Raw genomic sequence first — 23,168 nt, forward strand, 5'->3', positions numbered from 1 at the left:
AGAACATTTCAAATGGCACGTCAAGGTAAATTTTCATTTCAAATGGCACTTTTAGGTAAATTTTATACTTTTTTAGATTTGAAATATAACAGTACCCTTTTGGAGTTCTTGGACCTCATCTACGACTGAAGAACCAAGTACCAGCAAGTGTCAAACCTGCTGCTCTTTTGCTATATTCTGTCTCTATTTTGGTAGAGATCCACAGATACGTATTACCATATTTTCTGAATTCAAAGCATTTAAATACATACCAGACTATTACAACAAAATTCTCAGCTGGAATAGTAATTCACTGACAATAGCAGATGCACGTGACATCCAAAAAAAAACTATTGACTACGTTTTGCATGTAAATGTTCTTTAAAACATATGAATTATAGTCAACCTGGTACTTCAAACAGAAAATACCTGTTTTAGACATCTAGAATTAAGAAATGGACTTCTGCTTTCAAGACTGGTTATTTATTGATTGATTTTAAAATCCCTCTTGATCTTTGACGTGAAATTGAGGTACATTTTCCTTGTAATTACTAGTCTGTCTTCTACACCAGATATATCTGTTATTTATACCTTTGATCCTAGGAACATACATTAATTTGAATGAGATTACTCACTTTCTTAACTTTAAATGTAAATTTATATGATGCAGACAATCTAAGCTTCACTATATTCAAGATAACTCCTGTCTATATGACACTAAAGGGAAAGTATGAAATCAGATCTCAGGTTAACAATTCGTTCTAGTATTATTTCAGGCTTCAAACTAGCTTTCAGAGATTATCCCACCTTCTAATGTATGGTTTTAAAGACTCAAGCTTTCCGTACTCAGATGTTTTTGCTGCAGTGTACTTTGGTTGTGAAGCTTCTCACACTGGTATTTATGAGCATCAGTTGGTTCCATTTCTTAAAATCACATTGAAAGTTCATTTTACTTATGCCTTATATATAACTGCAGGATTTAAGTTCTATTTCTTTAAATTTTCTGAGTTGTAAGGCTTGATGGGAACCATGAAAAGTCTTTCTTATTTATGAACTGATTAATTCTGCAATAATCTAATTTTACTTTGTAATTAAATTGTATGTTCACAAAGACAATACTCTAGGGAAAATTAACATCAATGGAACTCTCATCTCTTCTGCTCCCTCTATTTAAGAAAATCATTACATCCATCTTCAAGTTAGCACATCCCAAGGGAAAACTGCTGTGTAACTTTGACTCTCCTGCACAAATAAGTTGCTCAGTCAATAAAAAAATAAGGGCCAAAGATGCATTCTAGAGCTGTACAGGAAGAAATATCAGCCTAAATTATTTTCCAATTTTACCCCATATTTTCACCTGCTCTGTTGTCCCTTGGGCATACAGTGACTTTTTTTGCAGTCCAACTCCACTTTCACCTTGCTTTCATCTTTATTACTATTTTCTGCCACACAATCTGCAAACGCTATGTATTCTTTTGGAGTCAGTTGTTCTCTTATTTAATTTATACCCCAGATGTGAAAAATAGTGGGATGCATTTAGAATGGTAAAATTCTGCACTGTGATTCAAGACATGAAAAGGAAATTCTTTGCGTTTTGCAAAGAGAAGTCAGAGAAACTGTCATCACTTATTTATGTGCCATAGACATTGCAATTAGAGGCACTTTAAGATGGTGTGTTAGTGGTGTATGTGGTGTTCCAACATTTTTCATTACAGGATTGTTTATTAAAGCACTTCTACCTTTGCTAAATGTTAACTGTTTGGGTTGGAATTTCGTTGTCTGACTGGGACTGAAGTTGTTTAAGTTTCATTTTCTCAGAATATAATTTACACATGCTTGTCTTATGCTTGCTACCATGATAATGATCACAAGTCCATACTTTGGAGGAGAGACTTACATGCTAAAGGGATTGTAGATATGTTTAAGGCCCAGTTTTAGATATGGGCCTTGAAAATTATTACTTTGAAAATTTGTCCAGCTTTGGCCAGCTTGCATTTCTCTGTGTAGTCTTGATTTGCTCACCCGCAGCATAGTTTTGTTAGCATATTTTCACACACCCTTTATGAATATTCCCTATGCCTTAAGCATGCCATGTCTGCTCAGTGAACAAATGGACCATTAAAACTCCTTGAATCATTTTCAGTCACTTTGAGAAAATTACTCAAACAAATTCTCTGTGCAGTTGTTTCCAAAACACAGCATGATTTACAGTGTTTATACTATCCAAAATTTTAGTGGCTTCCATGCTAGCTTGAAATCAATATCCATAAATACATTTCACAGTGCAAATATGGCTATTCTTGCCTCTATGTAGGACCGTGCTGCATTCTGTTTATTCTGGGCCAGGTAGTACCAGTTTAGGTATCTCACCATTTTCCTCCTCTAACTGCTGTAGGTCCACAGCCCTTCTACTCTTCATATGCTTATTTTAGTTCCTGAAATATCATAGGTAAGGAAGAGAGGAGGAAGGATGTTCACAGTGAGCAGAGGAGGTTAAACATGTCAGAATCCTGGCAGAGGAGAGAGAACAGTGGCATAGGGACAGCATGGAGGCATGTTAGACAGGGAAAACTCTGGAGACTAGGGCAGAAGAGCCTGGAAACACAAGAACAAATGTCTTGGAGGTTCTAGTCTCAGCGTTCCTACTCTGTCTGTTAAGTATTTATGGAAATCCTTAACAGGCTGAGTCTCTTGACATTTGTTAATTTCAAGTGAGAAGTTCTGCCATTTATTGTATTAGCTCAGGTTGTAGAGGACTGTGTTGTGATTCCAAAAGTTGTGACTCAGCTGAGAACCAATAGACTACCTCAAGTAGTCTATTTCGGGAAATTACAGTAAAAAATATAGCAAGACTATTAGAGTCACAAAGTCAAATACTTCAAAGTTGTGTCAAAATTGAAGATATTTCCTCTCTTTCTAGTAGACTCTTGTTTGTGTAGTACAATGATGCTTTTAAATGTGTTTTTGAAAGCTAAACACTTTTCTTAGCTATACTCATGAGGCAAACATATTAATACATAGGAGAACGAAAGCCTGATGTTTTGACTATTTTAAAGTGTGGATTAGACAACATTGGGTTTTGCACACCCTAATAAAAGGCAATTTGGATTTTTACGACAAGAACATTGCTTCACTGTATCTGACAAATAACAGGGAGATTTTTTTTTTTAACTCCATTCAAATGATCACCTTTGAGTTTCTGCGTCAACTGCTTTAAATGAACAGGGCAACCCATATTTTTCAGAACTATTGTTTCACAATCTTATTATATTGAATAAGAAAAAGAGTGGTTTTTCACAATAGGCATTTTCAGCACTTAATATTTTGCTAACGATGAAAACTAGACAAAACTGAGGTCCTGGTTTACAACTATGGACACTGTAGCAAATCAAGGAGCTACTAGATTGGAAGGTATCAAGCATACATTGCTACACGAGTAGATCAGCAGACCAAACTAGTTGGTGCCAGGCACCCAAGTTACGTAAACCTATGTGCTATTCGCACATACAAGCTCTCACTTTAAACAAGATTAGCCTGGTTCCCCGGAACAAAAGCATGTAACTCAGCAGTCTGAAAGGAAACTGTCACAGAACTGTTGCCTTCTGGACTGTGGACCTTTCAGTGAGACCCTACTAAACGCCATGCTGTCTCTTTCATGAAGATGTTGGTAGTCACTGCATTTCTCCCCATATGACTCACAAAACCTTGGCATACATAACAACTTTACTTTGATTCTTGTTCATTTGAAAGTGATGCTTTGGTGTTTGCTGCTTGAAACCTTTTCTGAATCAATGTCTGGTAGTTTGCTGAATATTAATTGGGAGAAGTGTAAGGGGATGGTGTGCCTAATCCTCCAAGTTCACCAGCTAATCCAAGAGCCAAAACTAATTGACTTCAAACTTTTGGGATTTTTTTTTTTTTTTTTTTCCTGAGAAAGCAGATAGACATGATTTTCGGGGAGTCTTTGCTTCCCTGATTAATTTGCCTTGTGTTCAAAGATTATGGACATTGGAGACAGAAAGCTATGACTGCATCATACTCAGACATGGGATGACCAACAGGGAAAAAAAGTCTGGATATAAAGAAGCGAAACCTGACGCAAGTGAGTGCTTCAACTTTCATCACCAGAAAGGGATGCCAGGACTTCCTTCCAGAGTAGGGAAAGGAAAATTCCTGGCATTTGGGTATCTGTGCAGCAATGGAAACACAGCATACCCCCTGCACTGTTGGATCCCGAGTCTGTAAGCAGATAACCATACAGCCCATGTGTGGTTCACATTCTTAACCCGTTTACTTTGAAGTGGACTGTGTTTATGTTTGGCAGAGCACACAAAACATATCCATCACCCTATTGATAACATACTTGCTATGCCCTATGCAACCTCTGTGAGGACTGGGTGAGGGTTTATTTGGCAGCTGCATAACTCTTCATAGCAGGTGTGAGTAGGCAGAGCTTTCAGAATGGTACTTACATTGGGACACTATTTGTGTCTTCACTGCTGACTGACATGGCTGAACTACATGTCCAGGAGCCAACTGAGTGAGATATGGGTCTTTTCTGCTGAGACAAATGACAGAATGAATGGACAGTATTTGCGCAGCACATCTCTCTCTCTTTAGCTCTCCTCTCTCCTCAGCTGCTCTCTCCCTGGATTCACTCTAGCCACTATTCCTTTTGAGCAAGCATCCTCAGGGATTCTGACAAACAGCAGTGAGCGTAGCCATTTATGATTCATGTAAACTAGTGTGTGACTGTGACTACTGTCTTAGCAGCTCTCAGAAAACGTTACAGGCTGAGGCCTGAATATCAACTGAGGAAAAAAAAAAAAAGGAGTAGACAAGCTGCAGAACATCAAGTGGTGCTTACCAGGGAAGCAATCGAGATGGTTAGATGGTTAGTGGAGCATAGTTTGCCTTTTTATTAGGATATGGCAGGAGAAGTATAAAGGCAAGGAAGTGGCTTCTCATGACTTTGAGTGAGACTGTAAAAGATAGGTGGACAGAGTGATCTGATTAGTTCCTGTGGAGTGGAAAGGTGCCCTCAAAAAGAAACCTTCTGCTGTCATTGAAACAAGGGTTTCTGTCTTGTCCCCTTTTTTTCTTCTCTTCAGTAAAATGATTAACCTGTCCTGTGCTTATGCTTTTGGCTCAAACACCTACTCCTAGAGCTGCTACATGCTTCCAAACTAATGATGGGAAAATTAACACTCCATGACTTGCATACCCAGCATTAAGGGTCCTCACAGCTGGTACTCTTCAGTTTCGGCACTACCTCCCACTCATAATGAATTCAGCAGCCAAGATCTCTGCATGCCTATTCCCCAGCAAAGTCAGAGACGGACCACTATTCAACAGCCCATGGCCCAGGCATGAATCTTTAAACAATAGCCAAAAATCTGAGTGGGAGGAACACCTGCAGCTCAGCAGAAATGGTTCGGCAAAAGTGTTCAAACAACAACAAATTCTTATTCCCTGAGAGGGCCAACATGACCCAAAACTAGTCAGGATATGAATAGGAAGGGAGATTTTGGGGTGGAGGAGTGAATAGCATATGAGACAGGAAAGGAAGCTGTTCTGGTTTCAACTGGGACAAGGATGATATTTTTTTCATAATGCCTGGTATGATGCTATGTTTTGGCTTCAGGAGAAAAATAATTCTGATAGCACAGTCATTGTTTTAGTCATTGAGCAGTGCTGCACAGAGCCAAGGATGTTTCAGCTCCTTGTACGCTGCTGACAATGAGAAGGCAAGGGGTGCACAAGAAGCTGTGAGGGGGACAAAACCAGAACAAATCATCTAAATTGGCCAAAGGAATATTCCATACCACATGACATCATGCAAAAACTAAAAAACTGAGAAGAGGAGTCAGAAGGAAGCTTATGCCTCTCAGGGACTCGCAGGGCGTTGGTAGATGGGAAATGAGCAACTGTGTTGTGCATCACTTGTTTTATACATATATATACTTACGTATATTATCACTGCCATTCTCTCTCTCTTTATGTTGTAATAAATAGTTATGCCAAACTACAAGTTCTACTTTTTTCTCCCTGATTCTCTCCTCAGTCCTACTGGGAGAGTGGAGGATTGAATGAATGGCTGTGTCGTGCTGATCTGTCTGCTGAGTTAAGTGAAGCACTGGAACAGGTTGCTTAGAGAGGTGGTGGATGCCTTGTCCCTGGAGACATTCAAGGTCGGACTGGGCTCTGAACACCTCTAGCTGTAGGCATCCCAGTTCATTACAGGGGAGTTGGACAAGATGATGTTTAAAGATCCCTTCAAACTTCAACAATTTTATCATTCTATGGTTCTATGATTCTATGATTAAACCTCAACAAAAGTGGTGGATCCAATACGCCCGCCATTCAGAAATTTCTTATTAAAGTAGCATGGCCAATTAGAGGCTGAATAAATGAGAAAAACAAAAAAAAAAAAAAAGGAAAAGAAAATACAATATAGCAATTATTATACATTTATGCTGGAGAAGCTCCATCAGATGCCCTGCTGTGTGAAGTCTGCTGACATGTCTTGCTCTCCTGAGCCAATATGGACGTCTAAGAAGTGTTTCTGAGGACTGAATATAAACACCATTCATGTCAAGGAAATGAAGATCTTTGTCACAGTTTAACCAACTTTACTCCACTGGTGATTCCTGCTTCTGGCTGACCTGTTTCAAATGGAAGAGTGCCACAGGAGGCATTTCCCTGGAGCTTCCTGCTCTCAAGTCTCTGCGCAAGTGTTTAGGTAGCCCAAGAACTTCTGTGGGGTCTGCTGTTTCTTTGTCTTTTTCCATCCTCGGCACTCTCAAGCCTTGAGTGGTGCAGCAAGGCCTTGGGGTAAGACTTCTGAGACTGCTTCCTACCTGCTTCAGTGAGACAATAAGGCATCAAGGAGAGAGAAATAGCTTCCAGTAGGAAATCTTCATCAGTGTGAGGTATCAAGGAAAGTAAGTCTGTTGGTTCTTGATTTCTTGTAAAGATACAACACAGTTATCTGTGGCCTATAGCCCATCCCTACAACAACATCAGGTGCTAAAGTTTGTGTCCTGTTGTGCTTATGAAGGGGAATGGTCTTTTGACAAAAGCCTTAGAGCATTGTATTGACATGGCACAATTGTGTGTAGCTTTTTTTGGTGACTTAAGACAAAAAAGGGCAGTTATACAGGTTGAGGGATGGATTTTGACAGGGCAAATTGCTGAGCAAGATATTTGAGTCTGATTGAGTTATGTGCAAGGATACTAAAGCCTCTGTTGAGAAATAAAAAATTATAGGACCATAGGAAAATTCAAGGTGAAGGGGATCTCAGGAGGTCAAACAGTTCAATGTCTTCCTGAAAAATATGCTGTTAATTTAGAGATTTATTCAGTTTAATACTCTCAAACATAAGATACCTAAGCCTGTGGATGTGTAAGTGCTTTCTCACAGAGTGCCTTACATCCTCCCTTGTTATATATGGCAAATTTTCTATCAATAACTACTTTAAGTAGATCCACAACTTGATTCATTCCAAATGCCACTGAAATACCTGTAGAACACTTCTTTTCCTTTATCATCTCGCTGTCCGAATCTAGCTATTGATCTGTAATTCATTTACTGAGTTTCTTTCTTCTAAAATGTTTTTTAAATGTCTTACCATTTTTTTTGTTTGTTTTACAATGCATTTGTTCGACCTGTTGACTTCATTACCTACTTATTTCCATTTGTATTTTATTATCATTCTTATTTCATGGGTTTTTAATTCTCTCTCCATATATGCATGTGCACATGTGTTCTTTATGCTTGTGTATGTACGTAGGTGCAAATACACCGTTTCTGTCATTGCTTCTACCTAGAAAGACAAATTCTTGGCTCAAGTGTCATTTTTTGAATATGAGAATCTTGGCTTTTTGGGCATCCAGCAAGATATTCCTGAAAAATTCCCAGTAATTTTATGTCTCTTCTGTTAAATACATGTTCCCAACTATAATCTTAGCCATTCCTCTAACTTTCGATAATTGGAAAAGATTTTCAAGATATTTCAGGTTGGTGGCATATTCAGTTTGCACTTAATAAATCAAACCTCATTTCATTAGGCATTTTTTCAATTTTTATAAAAGCCATTAGCTGTTCCTTATCTATCATAATGAGGCCCATTATGGTGAGTAATCGATAATGGACATTACTGAGTTACTTGATATCCCATGAAGAAATTTCTGTTTTAAGTAAAAAGTCATTACTTTCAGAGATTTCTGAAGTTTTATTATTATCTATGTGGATTGAGAAAATGATCTGCAGGATGAAAGACACTTATGGTAACACAGTTTCCTTTCTGCTTTTAGTAGACATACTTTTGAGAAACACTGTCCTGTATTTTTGTGAAGAGTGGTTGTGTGTTATCGAGACTACCTACCTTAATTCTATTAATTTAACGAATTAGTATGTTAATCATAAATGCTGGGGAATCCACTCAGTTGCCCATGAGTTTCTAATAACAAGTAGGATATTGGATGTAAATGTCATCACTGTCCAAAATGGTTTTCCTCTGTAGCATTTACAGAACACATTAGAAGTGAAATGCAATCTTCCCCATAGGACCTACCCCATCAGGTTTATCTGTTACTAATCACGTAATTTGTCTTCTCCTGTACAACTGCTTCCAACTACTGTTTTTGAATATCCGGGCTTCAAACAATAGTATCCATGGCGCTTCTCAGCATACCACTTTACTTTTAGGTTTGTCATAAAAAATGATGCTTTTAGTTGGCTTATATGTTTAGATAGTTATGTCTTACTCTTTCAACACGATTCTCTCCTTTCGTGTCGTTTGAGTAGATTAAGTCTTCCTGACTACTTTATCTGTCAACCAGAAGACTGGTATTATTATGCTGAGATGAAGGACATAAAATCATGCGCTCTATTTGTTCGTTAGAGGTTATTTTTCTGTTTTGTACAAACACGTACTGCCTCAGCTATTGAACTCCAGTATCTTCTGTCCGCTTATTAATCTAACTTGAAAAACAGCTAACATTTCTGAAGCTGGCTTAGCTTTGATCAGCTTTTCTCAGCTCCCTTGTTCATGAATATTGTTAGAAAATCAACTTCGGTAAATAAATATCCTTAACTTCAGTGCCTTTAGTGTTTCCTGTTTGATGGGAGAAATCATCCTGCTAACTGTGTTGTAATGTGAAATACATCTCAAGCACAAGCTGAAGATAGTTCTGGCAGCACTTCTCAGTACTGGATTGAACTATGCACCATGTCTACAAATTCTTCTCCCTCAAACTAATGAATATTTCTCACAGACAGTTCTTTCCTGATGTCTTATTCAGTATCAGGTAGTTATTTGACTCACACATCTGGAACAGTAGACTTTAGAAACTGTTAAAATTGGCAGTGACAACAGATTGATCTTTGTATTGTCTCATAAGATATCAATCATTACTTCTCATTGGATTACAGGACAATCTTCTGTGATACAGAACTAGAAGATCCATTGCAAAATTCAATATGTATACAATATATAAACCTTAATATCATGGATTTTTCTTCCATTTTGGCTTCCAATCTGCACCCCATATAGATTAAATCATTTCTGTTCACAAGCACAGATAGTACTAGATTTGGTGTTGGTCATAGAAAATGATGACTGTTTAACTGTGTTGCTATAGCAAAACCACACATATGCAGTAAAGCTTATAAACAATATTCTGCAAATTCAAATGGAAACTTTTCTGCTAGCTCTTCAGTTTATAATGGACATTCAGTATCTGCATAAACAAGCTTTTATTCATAATTAAAGTCAGTCCCATCCTGCATCAAGAATTGTCAGAATTGTCATCTCTGGTAGAGTGTGTGAAAATCAGTGATGCATGCTGTGATTGTGTGATATGTGATTGTTCATAGAAGATCCAAAGAGGGATACCTCAAATTCAGTATTTGGTCTGCCCTCATTTGATGTCCTGGCTGCCCTAAAGCCTGGTTCTGCTCCTTGTTGTGGAAGATTTTTGAAATCTTTCTTCCTTTGTTTTCTGTGAGGCAAGATTTATAGGGAAGGTAATATCCTTTATTAGACCATTTGGTTCTTTTGGAAAAAATGTACATTCTTGCGGGGTCAGAGTCCCTGCATTACACTTGTTTTTTGCCTGCTTGGTTTTTCCATTTCTGAAAGGCTTACTTAGAAGAAGCAGGCCTGCTCATTTTGTCCTTTTCAGTTACTACATTTTCTTCCAGTGTAATAGAGAGAACACATGTACTTGTGCTTTTTTTGTGGAGACTTGGGTGCTTGTTTTTCCAAAATCCAAAATAAAAATAATAAAAACAATTTTAAGCCAAACAACTGTATTTTGGCCCTAGTAAATGGAAACCTCACTCCCTTCAGGTTTTTTGGAAAATGTCCTGGACTGATACGATCAATTTCTTCTTTCTTAAAGGAAAAATAAAAATTGTATGTACTCATGAGTCAGCAAAGACCCTATGGAGAATAAGAAGAAATATGTATTGATTTTAAAATGAAAAACAGAAACATTCCAAATATTTTCTAAGCATTTTTTTAGCTGCTTACCCCCCAGGTAATGGAGAAACAATGTGTGTTCAGTAAGAGACTGAATATTGTGAATAATTTTAAGGTCCAGTGCAGCCCTGAATTCCAGACCCATGCAACTTCTCAGATGTCTAGCAGAGTTTATGTAAGTTTTGACTGAGTTAAATATCAATATTTTTTTATTTGACAGCATGATCTATACATAGTGGGCAAAGAGTTCTTGCACTTTTCTAGTAATCTCATTCTACGCTTTTCTCACTCTGTTTACTTCTCCCTGAAATGACCGTGACCTTCTGCCAGAATTTCTTGAAGGTTATGCTAATCTTTATTGGCAAGAGAAACAGTAGCTGGAGCAAAAAAGTGAAAGAGAATGCCACATGAGAATGAACAGCATGCAGAGCGTGAGAAGTTTCTGCAATAGCTGGAACTGGAGCAGCTTTGTCAGCATGTAGTCCCTGGAGCAGTAAGTGGGGATGTACTGACTTAAATATCCTAGAATGAAATCTTAATTAATTTTCTGGTACTCAATAAGGTATTTGGGATAAATCCTTTGCTAAACCAGGGGGTGCTCCTCAGGTATTTTGTATGAAATTTTGCCCTTTAATACAGCCCCTCGTTTGACCTCCAAACTTTTTTTTTCCTTGTTTAAATCAAAATGAATATGTACATCTGTCTGAGTGAAAATAAATAAATAAAGACTTCCATTGCTGTGTCTCACTTGCCTGAGAGTTTATGTATAGCCTTACACATATAAATGACAAAAGTGTTTATGAGCAGGGTCAAAATAACTTCCCATAAAACTTTCTGACCTGATCTCAAATAACCATAGCTTAAAACATGACCAGAATTAAGCTACCTCATGTTAAATTCATGCTGACCAATGTATTTAACAAGATGGGAGTAATCTCAGGGAGTAGTGGAGAGGGATTAATGCCTGTGTCTTTGAGGGGCAGGAATTACTGCTGCTTCCTATTCCCAGAATTGCAGTTTAAGCTACTTCAGGCTCTTCAGCATTACAACATCTGTAGCATGGTTCAGGGCCAAAATACAAACAGTTATGTCACATCTACTTTACAAGATGGAACGTGGTATAACCAAGTTGAGGGACAAGCATGCTGTAACGAGGCCCCACAATATGTTTGTTTTTGTAGAGCAGATGAACCCTAAATTAGTACCAGATGTCAGTAACAGACCTGCTGTATAGGGAACACAGCAGGGAACTAGTTATTATGGAGGAGCCACAGTGAGGCCATATTTAAGGTTGCATTCTGTTTTTCACTTGCACTGAGATCTCAGTATTTTCCTATTACAGTAAAAAGTATACGACTGTCCTACTTCCAGTGTATACTCACATGTGTATCGACTGCAGCATGCTGAAGCGCCTTGCACTCTCAGTCCAAGGTACTTTTTCCTATAGAGTACTCAACAACATATATATTTTCTATTTCTATTTGTACTCTGCACTGAGATCATGAAGAATGGTGTGAACTTCTTCCTCCTTGGTTTGCTTCTACTGCCTTTGGCTTCAGATGTAGCTCTGCTCTCATCACAGGCTGCAATGTTTTTGGCCTTGCAATCATTTTTCTGTCATTTTGCTTGTTAGTTTGTTCATTAGTTACTTAGCAATTTTCTTTGTTTGCCTGGCCTTTTTTTGTTGCCAAGACCTTCCCTCTTGGCAAAAAGGGAAAAAAAGGAGATTTTCAGTTTGAGTTAAGCCATGTGTCTTCCAATGGCCTTTCAGTTCTCTGTCTTGCACATAGCTTTCTTTGTGACGAGATCTTCAGACTTGTGCCTTTCATCACATGTGTTGAGGATGTCTGCCCTTATTGTCAGAAACAATTATCCACTTTGGAGATTCTGCTACTTTAAAGTTCTTCTCTACAGGAGATTTTGAGAGCAGTTTCTCGATCTTACATGGAAATCTGTAAGGACATCTTCAGGTACTAGTGGGATAATTCAAAATTCAATGACTTCATACTCAGAATGTCTCTTGTGTCTCATTAATATCTTACCAGCTTTACTGTGATGCAACAGAATGCATGCCTGGGAGCTCAAGAAATTCAATACAGTATTTTCTAAATTAGTATCCCTTCTTTCTTTGTTTTTAACTTCAAATTAGTGGTTCTGCAGATTGCATCTATAGCAAATTATTGCACAGGAAAAAGATTTAGGATTTAACCATCTTTCTCTGGACTTCTGTTCCTCATCAGGAACAGCAGAAAGCGTTTGGTATTGACCCACTGAAGTAAAAAGTGCACTCCAAAGTTGCACAAAGACCTAGTATCTTTGAAAGACTGGTCTCTATGCTGTTTTACCCACTTGAAATTATTCTTGGAATCATAGAATCATTAAGGTTGGAAAAGACCATTAAGATCACCTACTCCAACCATCAAACAGGAGCCTAGCAGACAATGTTTTCAATCTATCAGCCTCTGGGTTATGAGCCCAGAATGCTCCTAGTGTACCACTCTGCTACACATACACATTTCAAGGCATCAGAAAAACTTCTTTTGCCAGAACGAGCAGTTACTTCTCTTTTCACTCTTCTAACCATAAAAAAGAGATTCCTAGGCCATTAAACTGAACTCCTAGGCTACTAACCTTACTGAAGACAGCAGAAAGTCTTTACTGCAGTGAGATTTCCATCACTGCTATTTAGCTTCTGATCCTTCTGATCTTCTGACCCCTCCTTAAGCTCAATCCTTGAGTGGGGAACAAGACTCATGACATTCACACCCATATGTCTAAAGCTGACTCCTCAACTACTCAGAATTGCCTTTTGCATTTGAGATTCTTAGCAGAAAGACACTAATATTCAGTCCTCTGGGCTCAATATTCTCTCTTGTGTGTGCCAAAGATCTTACTAATCCTAGACTTCTCTACAAGAATGCAAGATCATTGGTTAATTGTATAATTGGTTGATTGTTGCAGGATATGGTCACAGCCTTGCAAGCTGTCACTCACCTTCCTCAGGTCCAATGAAACTGTAGTGCAAGGACTTAGAAAGGTAAGTTGCCACCCAATGAAATTCAGTGCTTTGCTTTTTCTGTCTTTATCCCCCTCTTACTTTGTAGTCTCTCATGACACCCAGGAGATTATTTAAAGTGTTTCCAGGAACTCCTAAGGTAGTTCCAGTCTTTTGTGATCATAATGGAGGACTGTAAGTGTCTGTTTAAAACCAATTCAGTCCACTGTTTTACAATCCAAGGTAGTATAATTGTGAAGATTTCCATCTCTTTAATCAGTGAGGAAAACCTGAATAGTCTGAGAAGTTTCAGGAAATTGGTCAATAAATTAACTGATTCAAAATTAACTCAAAATTGTCCTTTAGTATGCCACATTCAGAATTGCATACTTTTCAAGGTCCATTTACCTTAGCATTTCAACATTGGAATGGAAATTTGATAGATTTACAACACGTTTTTTTCTTGTTATTAAACAACAGTATTTTATTTTTGAGAAGCAATTTAATCTATGGTAATAGTAAGCTAATAGTAACCAAGTTTTGCTCAACTTCTGTCCTCTTGCTCAATTTCAAGAGACAAGAAGGGGAATTTGTAAGCAAAACAAAATGAAATAAAACAAGAAATAATACCACCATAAAAGTGATATATTATTTTAGTTGTTCTTCCCTTTACTCCTGGGAATAAAAAGCAGATTTTGTCAGGTTGGGGAACAGAAAGCAATAGAATTACACAAGGCCCACAGTTTATGCAAAGATACTGGTTATCTAACACCACAACACTCATCAAACCTTTTGTTTAGGTAGTAGGCAGTTCACTTGCTCTACTTGTGGGGAGAAAGTATTGATGAATTTTGAAGAAGGTTGTGTTGAGCAAGCAAAGTTGATTGTACTACCAGGGAAATATGCTTCTGCCTTTGGAATAAAGCTATATGCTACTCATGGTTGTACTGTTTTATGTTTTTCTTTTCTCAGTTTTGAATTAAATGACTTAGAAAACTGATTATAACAAGATGGTATATACAACATGGTATCATTGCACATTATACAGGAGCTATGAAAGCAGAATGGAAATGGGTTCACCTTCAACATAAGAGATGAAAATTTCAAGAATGCAAGATTTTTAATAAACGAGTAATCTCTCTCAAGACTACTCTGAAAAGAAGAAATCTCCATCACGATTTGAAGTATCCTGTTCTGGAACCACATTTTGATCACAGTCTTTTTAGCATAAAAAGTGCTTGTTTCCTCTTGCAGGTAATTAGGACTCCCTTGCCAGATGTTTTTCCTTCAGTTACTTTAAGCTTGTTCTATCTTGCCCTATAGCACCTTTATTCTTTGCCTCACATCTGTCCAAAAACATTTCTGCTGAAGTCGTATTCATTTCCTCTCACACATTAGCATTTCATTGATTTCCTGTCACTTGCCATGCTCCAATTCATCTTTACCTACAACACCTTTATTATGTACCCCCACCTATATTTTCAGTTTCATTTCCTCTGACTCCTCATCCCACATCCCTTATCTGAAATGACTTTGGTCCACAGGATCAATAGCCCAACAAAATAAGACAGGAGTGCTTTCGACAAAAGCCCAGAGCTCTGTAGTAAGTCATACTTGCTTTTGTGATTTTAGGCCAATGTAATCAAGCCTGGACAGCTTTCTTCTGAGGTGTTCCTTTTACCATGATATCTGCATTAGTTTATACTGGCATGTTTAAACTACGCTGGTGAAACTGATTTGAGACTCAATATAACTGTCAAAAACAAATGTTTCTTCCACTGTAAATTTTTGATACTTAAAAAAAAACAATCCTGAATTTCTTCTGAAACAAAGCTCTTAGATCCTTTCTATAAATGAGAAAGACCTACACCAAAAACATAACAATGGAGTTGTGATAAGAAACTTGATTCCTCGTAAATCAAGCAGTCAAAAGTCTTGATCATGGGTGTTTTCTTATTTCTCACACTTTGTCTGCTTACTAAGTCATCTATTGATCTGGTGTTTGGAAGAAGCTGCCTCTTCCTCTCTCACTCAGCTCGACTTCCTAACTTCCCAGCATGTCTTTTCTGTATTTGTCTTTTCTCTAACTGCATTTATAAGCATGGAATAGAAGAAGTGGGCCATAAGCAACATTAAGACAAGACTAGTATAAGGAAGAGCCTTTACTATTTGTAACTGCATGTTTTGCTCAGGGATCTCTTCCTCTGTAGCAGTCTAATTTCCTTATTCCCTATCTATGCCCGTCTTTATGGATTGGTACACCTGACCCTTCCTATGTCCTGATATATAGTTTTCTGCCCAGCTTTGAGATGTCATTGTATCTAGTCAGTTTAGCATAGTAAATAATTTCCAAAATACTCAAACCTTCATATTCCTCTATTGCTTTTCTCACAGTGAAATCTGATTGTGTGGGGGATGGGGAGACTGGCTTCTCTGTTGTATCTTGGTTGTAACATACGACTACACCTACACATACACAGACACTTCAGCTCCTGGCACATCACTGCTCATTTCTGTGTACTTAGTCACATCACTTGAATGTCTATATGTAGGCTTTATGTTTAAGAACTGCTCTTTCTTTTTCTCATCTTCAAGAACATAGATATTTAGGAAGACTTTTCTTGTTTAGAGAACTGCCAAGAATATACTACACAGCATACGTGTGTGCATGTTTCTTTGATTACTGGGGTGTTTTAATCTGAGTTTAAGTATTCATTTTGAGACTGAAGGTGAAAACAAATGGCTGTCTTATTAAAGATACAAAAGGTCAAATTTACTCACAGGGTAAAGGTACTTTATCTACATTAGTTCTCCCCATTGAACTAGAAGTGAGTGTTTTTCCAGCACATTTATTCCACCCTAGCATCAGTAGAGATAAAGCAAGCTGAGGAACAAGGGGTGGGAGATAAAGTAGAGGCCAAGGGCAGGGAGCTTTTCGTGCAGCCTCTTAAACACATTGATTGTAGTTTAGGATTTTTCAAAGCTGCACATGTTGAGTAATATCTGCCAATAAACACAGCTCAGTGGGTGAGAAATCTGTCTGCCTCTTGCTGAGGATTAGAAGAGAAAAGACACCAAATGAGCAGTTTCTTCACATGTGGGTCGTGCCCCTCACTGGGGTACTTGCCCCTGACCTAATCCTGTTCTACTTTGTCTCTCTTACTCCCTCCTGTCTTCCTTCCCCCTTCTACTCCTCCACTGCTGCACTACTGGTGGTCTGCTGCATGCTGCACAGATGTTTTCCCTATGCTATTATAAGATTATTTTTCAAGTGGCTTCTTGGAACAGATGTTCCAGTGTGTGCACTCTTCTTCCTTTGGCTGAAAGCACTGTGCACAGAGAGCAGATTGCATTGCTGCTCTCCTTTTGATCTAAAGAGCGAGAGAGAAAAAAAAATCCCACACAAATGATGCTGGTTTTCGTTTCAGGCTGCTTGGCAATGGTGCACCTGGGTGTGTATCTCCTGCTTCTTTTCTCCCCCATCACTAGTGCTGCTTGCAGATGTTTTTTTCTGTGTCTTTCTTCTTCAGACCATTTTTTCCCCTCAGTGACCCAATACTTTACTCCCACTGCTTTTATATTTTCTTTCATCTACCATTCTGCTATTCCTGCTTCCAAAATAGTTCTCTGACCCACTGCCAGTGCCTCATCTTCATCTTCTCCTTCCTTTGGCAACTCCTGGATTGTTAGGATGGATTAGTCCCATGTGTTTTGGTGTAAGGCCTGGTTTTGGCATAGAGTTCTCCTCCATAGCCCCAGTGAATTCACCTGAGCATCACTCTTTCTACTTTTTATTTTATTTCTCCTATTGGGGAAGTAATATTCTCAAGAGTCAGAGGCCCTGAAGTATCAAGGGAGCATCATTTTCAAGTAGTTAATTTATGGATTGAAGAAAGGTATGACAGAAGGAGGTTGTGATATATATATATGTTGCATTGTAGGATACTGTAACTAGGCTTAACACACTGAAACACATCTTCTGGGATAAAAAATAAATAAACAAATAAACAAGTCTTTATTTGATTACATCTAGACTTTTAAATTTTATATCAGTTCCAAATCCACACATTAATCTTCCTTAAAATAATTCAGCTTCCATGAATTCAGTTTTTGGGGAGGCAAATAAATATTGATTTTTTTGTTGATTCAGTTGATTCAAAATGATGTACATCAGATGAAAAATTGGTTTACACATATATTCTTAAAAAAAAAAAAAAGAAAAAAAGCTCCTTATTATTCCTGTTTTGATAAAGCTAGCATGAGCCCAATACTTGTTTTTAAAATACTGTCTTATGGAAAAGTCTTGTTAGATTGTGTGGGGAATCATAACCTTGCATAAGAACATACAGGATTCTCTAATAGCAAAATTATTCTCTATTGCATTCATTGACTGTCCTAGATTGCTCCAGAAATGCTAACAGTCTTTGTTAATTTATGGACTTAGAAATTTCTTTAGCACTGGGTTGAAGTACCAAAGCTTCCTGGGAAAGATTTAAACAGCACTTACAACCTTGCAAACCCTTTATTTTCTATCTTCTTTTGCATGATTGTTCTACTGCATTGTACTGCAGTGTGTATCATCTAAGTAAACAACTAAATAATAAATACATAAATCAGTAAATAAACAGATAGGGAGCTATACGACCAGTAAATCAAGCCACAGCTTTGGCAACATTTCCCATCAAACTACTCCTCCCTGTGAGCTGAGTGTGCAAGCACAGCTGTAGTTGCAGTGCACTGCTCTCCAACATCTGCAAATCTGAGATAGATCTGTAAACTCACCTACAACCCAAATAATCCACTACAGGTAAACAAGATTGTCTGCGGTCACATTTTGGACCAATCTATCACACATCCTTCATCTCTGAACTCAGAGAACCGGCCTTTCGATACTATTGAGGGCAGCTTAATTCTTGGAAGCCTTGCATACTGCATGGAGTTATTAGAAAGCTGTGCTGCCCTTCTCTGTACTGTTTGTGTCTAAATGGGTTGTGGAAGGAAGTGGATAAGGAGGGAAACCATCTGTTTCAATGCTGATTTTCAACAGGTTTATGAAAAAATAAAATAATTGTACGACCTAAAGCATGTGATAGCAGGAAACTGCATTCTCAGGGTACAGGAATTTCAGTCCTGTTTCCTCACATTTCAATGTGTTTGGTGCAGCAAGTGACATTGTAAACACAGTTACATCCAGCACAAACCCAAAGTTTGCAAAAAAACCCATCAATCTATTATTTCAGTTAAAAAAAATCTAGAAATTATGCTGAAAAACAGCCATAAGCATCCACCCAGGCCATTTCTTCTAACCCAGGGCTAGACAATTTTTGGGACAACTATTTTTTGACTTCCTAAAATCCTCTGTTGACAGGGATGTCATGGGTTGCCCAACCCATTCCAGTGCTCAACTACTGCTGTTGTTTACACAGTGAACACATAAGTGTTGAATGACATTTGTGGTTGCCAAGCATCTACAGCACTCTTTCTTCAAATACTTATGAGGAAGTAGTAGAATTATCTAGCAGATCTCTGTTAGGCTTTTTTGAGAATCTGATTTAGGCATAAATCTATTGTTTTAAACACTATATTGGAAGGTAGGGATTGCTTTGTCTTGTTTTTCTTTATTTAGATTAACTAATGGGAAAGTTGAGGGTATAAGATTCTACTTGTGGTTGATCTTTGCAGGGGATACAGTCATGGAATTATGGAATCACGGAATCATAGAATCACAGAATGGCCTGGGTTGAAAAGGACCTAAAAGATCATCTAGTTTCAACCCCCCTGCTATGTGCAGGGTCACCAACTCTAGACCAGGCTGCCCAGAGCCACATCCAGCTTGGCCTTGAATGCCTCCAGGGATGGGGCATCCACAGCCTCCTTGGGCAGCCTGTTCCAGTGCGTCACCACCCTCTGTGTGAAAAACTTCCTCCTAATATCTAACCTAAACCTCTCCTGTCTCAGTTTAAAACCATTTCCCCTTGTCCTATCACTATCCACCCTTGTAAACAGTTGTTTCCCTTCCTGTTTATACTTTCCCTTCAAATATTGGAATGCCACAATGAGGTCTCCCTAGAGCCTTCTCTTCTCCAAGCTAAACAAGCCCAGTTCCTTCAACCTTTCTTCATAGGGGAGATGCTCCAGACCTCTGATCATTTTAGTGGCCCTCCTCTGGACCTGTTCCAAAAGCTCTGCATCTTTCTTGTGCTGGGGGCCCCAGGCCTGGATGCAGTACTCCAGATGGGGCCTATGAACAGTAGGAATCAAAAACTGCTCTTATATATCAGTTTGATAATCATTTTCAGGATAAACTGTATTTCTCTACAGGTGGTTGTGACCACCACAACATTTCTTGTGGGAGGGAGTGCTAATAGAGTGAGTGCAAAAGAAATCAAAAGAAAATGAGGCATCATCTGGAGTAGTATGTTCAATTCTGGGCCTCTCAAGTACAGGAGAGATATGCATATACTTAAAGGACCAGTGAAGGGCCACAAAGATGAGGCAGGGATGGGAGCATCTCCTCTCTGAAGAGAGGCTGAGCAAGCTGGAACTGTGCATCCTGGAGAAGAAGAAGTTCAAGGGGATCTCATCTCTGTGTACAAATAACTGCAAGGAGGAAGCAGAGAGGACGGAGCCAGGCTCTTTCCTGGTACCCAGTATCAGCACAATAGACTACAGCACAAAATGGAGCATGAGAGGTTCCATCTGACTATGCAGGTGATGGAATACTGGCACAGGGTGCCAAAAGAATTTGTGAAGTATCCCTCCTTGGGAATCTTCAAAAGCCACCCTGCTGTGGGTGCTTGAACAGGCATTGGACCAGATACTACCAGCAGTACCTTCCAATCCTTAACCATTCTGCAATTTCATGGCTCTGCAAGGTAGCTTTCCAAAAGTACTCCATTAATGAATAGGAGTTCAGAATGCTGGTAGCTGGTGGTCACAAAAATGAAGAGTGGATCTTAAATGTAGTAAGAAAACACATCAAGAAAACATTTATGGAGTAAATTCTATGTTCTGCCATTCTATTATTTAACAATGTGGGAGGGCAACAATATGGAAAAAAGGTTAAGAAAATACTTTTAATCATAAAAGACTGCAGACAGTATCTTAAAGTAACTGTGTATTGGCTAACAGTTAGACTTCACAAGAGCAATTTGAAAGAAGCAAACTTTATATAATTTCACCTTGGAAAGGGAAAATGGGCAAATTCATCATAGTTAAAAAGAAGAGAAATGTTGATATAACTTGAAGTTCTGAGCTCCAGTCCTTTAAGTGCATCAAATAGTCTTCTATAGGACACTTTTATTTACTTCTGCTTATTGCATCAGGGCCTCTGTCTCACGGCCTATGTCACAGATACACTTAAAGATATATAGGTACCTTGGACCCTACTTCTACAGTTTACAGTCTGTGGATGAGGTGTGGGCCCAAGGACTTAACCTTGTCTTTCATGACGACAGGTTTCTGTTCTTGGATTGAGATCTCTGTCCTATGTCTTTCTAAGTTATCATGAGAACTTTTGCTCCAACCAGCAGTCCTACAAATATAGCATTCAGAATACAATGTTTCTGAAAGTACAAGAAAGGGCATTTGTTGCCACCATCTACACGTTTATTCTTTCTGTTTTGTCTTTTTATTCTATAGGAAATTAGTGTCCTCTCTGTTTCCCATCTGCTTCTGCATATCACATCTTTGTGACATTTATCTCCAGTCATTGCTCCTGTTCCCATATTCTTGTACTCACTCCTGCATTGATCTGGACATATTTTTGATCTTTTCCAAGTAATCTGATCTGTTGTCAGTGCTGATGCTAATCTTACTGGAACAGTGTCACCCCTGGAATTCTGAGGGTGGAATCTAAAGAATAATGTGCTAAAAGGTATTATGGGGTGCATAGGAAATTGTTCTTTGGACAGGAATAAGGCAAATGCAGTCTACAGGATGTTCCTGTGTCATTAGTATCTTACATGCTGTCCTACAGTACCAACAGTTATTAAGCCACTTGATGGGAAATACTTTTAATCATAAAGCTTACTCTCTAAGCTTCTGTGTCCCTTCTTCCTGAACAAACATATGACAAATGATTAATATTAAGCCAAACATTGCTCATTTAAGAGATAATTAAAAAAAAAAAAAAAAGTTATTGCTTAACAACTCTGTTTGAAAGCAGTGTTTTAAAGGGGATCACGTCATAAAATGGGAGGAAACCCAAGTGGCAACATAGAGCAATGAGCTGAGACTGGTAACAACTGAAGTCAGTTAGCTAGGCAAGGCTGTCAGAATTTACAGAGAGATGAGAACAGGTCTGTTTGATTTGGAGTCAGGTTTTCAGCAATATTTCTTCATTGCACAATCGTTAGGATTTAACTCTTATTTAGAAAATAGACTTGAGCACTCAAGATTGCAATGTCCATCTGTTCACCGTCATCTCAGAAGATCTTTTCCTTCTGGCTTGGAAGTCTTAAAAAGTAGTTTTTTTGTCACTGCAGTGCAGTTGATTTCCAAGGAATTTTAAATGGCACTGTAGAAGTCTTCATTTTTATGGGACAGCCAAAACTTCCTTGGCTCACCTGCCAGCTCTGTTCTGACTTGTGTGTCACACATCTGTCTGCTCACACCACAGCGTTGGACAACTACTGAGTTTATGGGAATATTTGTGACTGCTCTTAATTGAGATGAAGGCTATGACTCCAGCAGCCAACAGCAGGCAAATATCATCTGTGTAAAAGATATGAGCGCTCTCTTTTATAAAAATGCATTATTGTTTCTGGCACACTCTAGATGCTGAGCTCAAGTGCTGGAGAATGAGATTGGGACATTGTGACTCAGCTGTTTGCTGTATAGCATTCATTAATATGTTTTGTATTTTTCTGCAAGGACAGTTATAAATAGTTTTGTAAAGGTCAGATGGGAACCACTAAGCACAATCCTTACTCAGCACCACAGGGGAATAACTTTCTCACTATTCTAGACACTCTTGTGTTTCCCTGACTGCTTTTACTACTGAGATGGTGCCCTCTGCATGTTGCTGGCAGTAAAGAGACTCATCACATACTGAGGTGAAAAGGAGGACAAAGAACCAGAATGAATGCAAGGAGCTTGACTCTGCCCCATCTCCACGTGCAAGCTAGATTAAAAGGCTATAGTTCTGATTCAGGGTTCCCTGAAGTCCATGCAAATATTTGTATTGATTTCAGTGGCTTTGGATCTGCTCCTGTGTACACAGATATAGCAAAGTATTTTTCCCAAAAGGGAGCAAAGTCTTGTTTTCCTTTCATAGAGAGAAGGTGAATGCTGATTCTCAGCTCAGCTCCATCTAGGTGTTGCTGGGCATCTTGAGCTGTTGTTAGATTTCTAGCTGATCCCTAGCCAGTCCTCCTCATGTGTATCCTTCCCTTCTTGTCATTAAAGGTGAAGGAGAATGATGCACAGAGTTTTCCACCCTGTAGTTTTGAATGTGAAAGAGATAATCTAAGAACAGAAACTTTCATGGAATGTGCCAGTTTCAAATGAGGGAGAATTTAAGCCTTTATTACCCAAGGCATCTATAAGTGAGTGTGACAATGCCTTCATTCTTTAAAAGCACATTTCACTTGTGCTACCATACAATTATACAATCTTTTTTTTCTTTAGTTTTATTTTTGTAAGCCTTTGTACCTGAAAGTTTTGTTGTTTAATTTCTTTTTTTTTTTTCTTGGAAAATATAGATA

At 38.4% G+C, this 23,168-nt stretch overlaps 1 long non-coding RNA gene across 1 annotated transcript in view; it reads left to right on the top strand.

Moving 5' to 3' along the window:
• LOC128073538 (uncharacterized) overlaps nt 1–14,608 on the top strand; it is a 90,196-nt gene extending 75,588 nt beyond the window's left edge. The window contains exons 2-3 of the long non-coding RNA XR_008202755.1: nt 13,428–13,503; nt 14,434–14,608. This is a non-coding gene — a long non-coding RNA (uncharacterized LOC128073538). The remainder of the gene's footprint in view (nt 1–13,427; nt 13,504–14,433) is intronic.
• The last annotated feature ends 8,560 nt before the right edge of the window (nt 14,609–23,168 follow it).

The sequence above is a fragment of the Tympanuchus pallidicinctus genome, unplaced genomic scaffold, assembly GCF_026119805.1.
Source record: "Tympanuchus pallidicinctus isolate F22 unplaced genomic scaffold, pur_lepc_1.0 scaffold8, whole genome shotgun sequence".
In the NCBI taxonomy this organism is placed as follows: domain Eukaryota; kingdom Metazoa; phylum Chordata; class Aves; order Galliformes; family Phasianidae; genus Tympanuchus; species Tympanuchus pallidicinctus.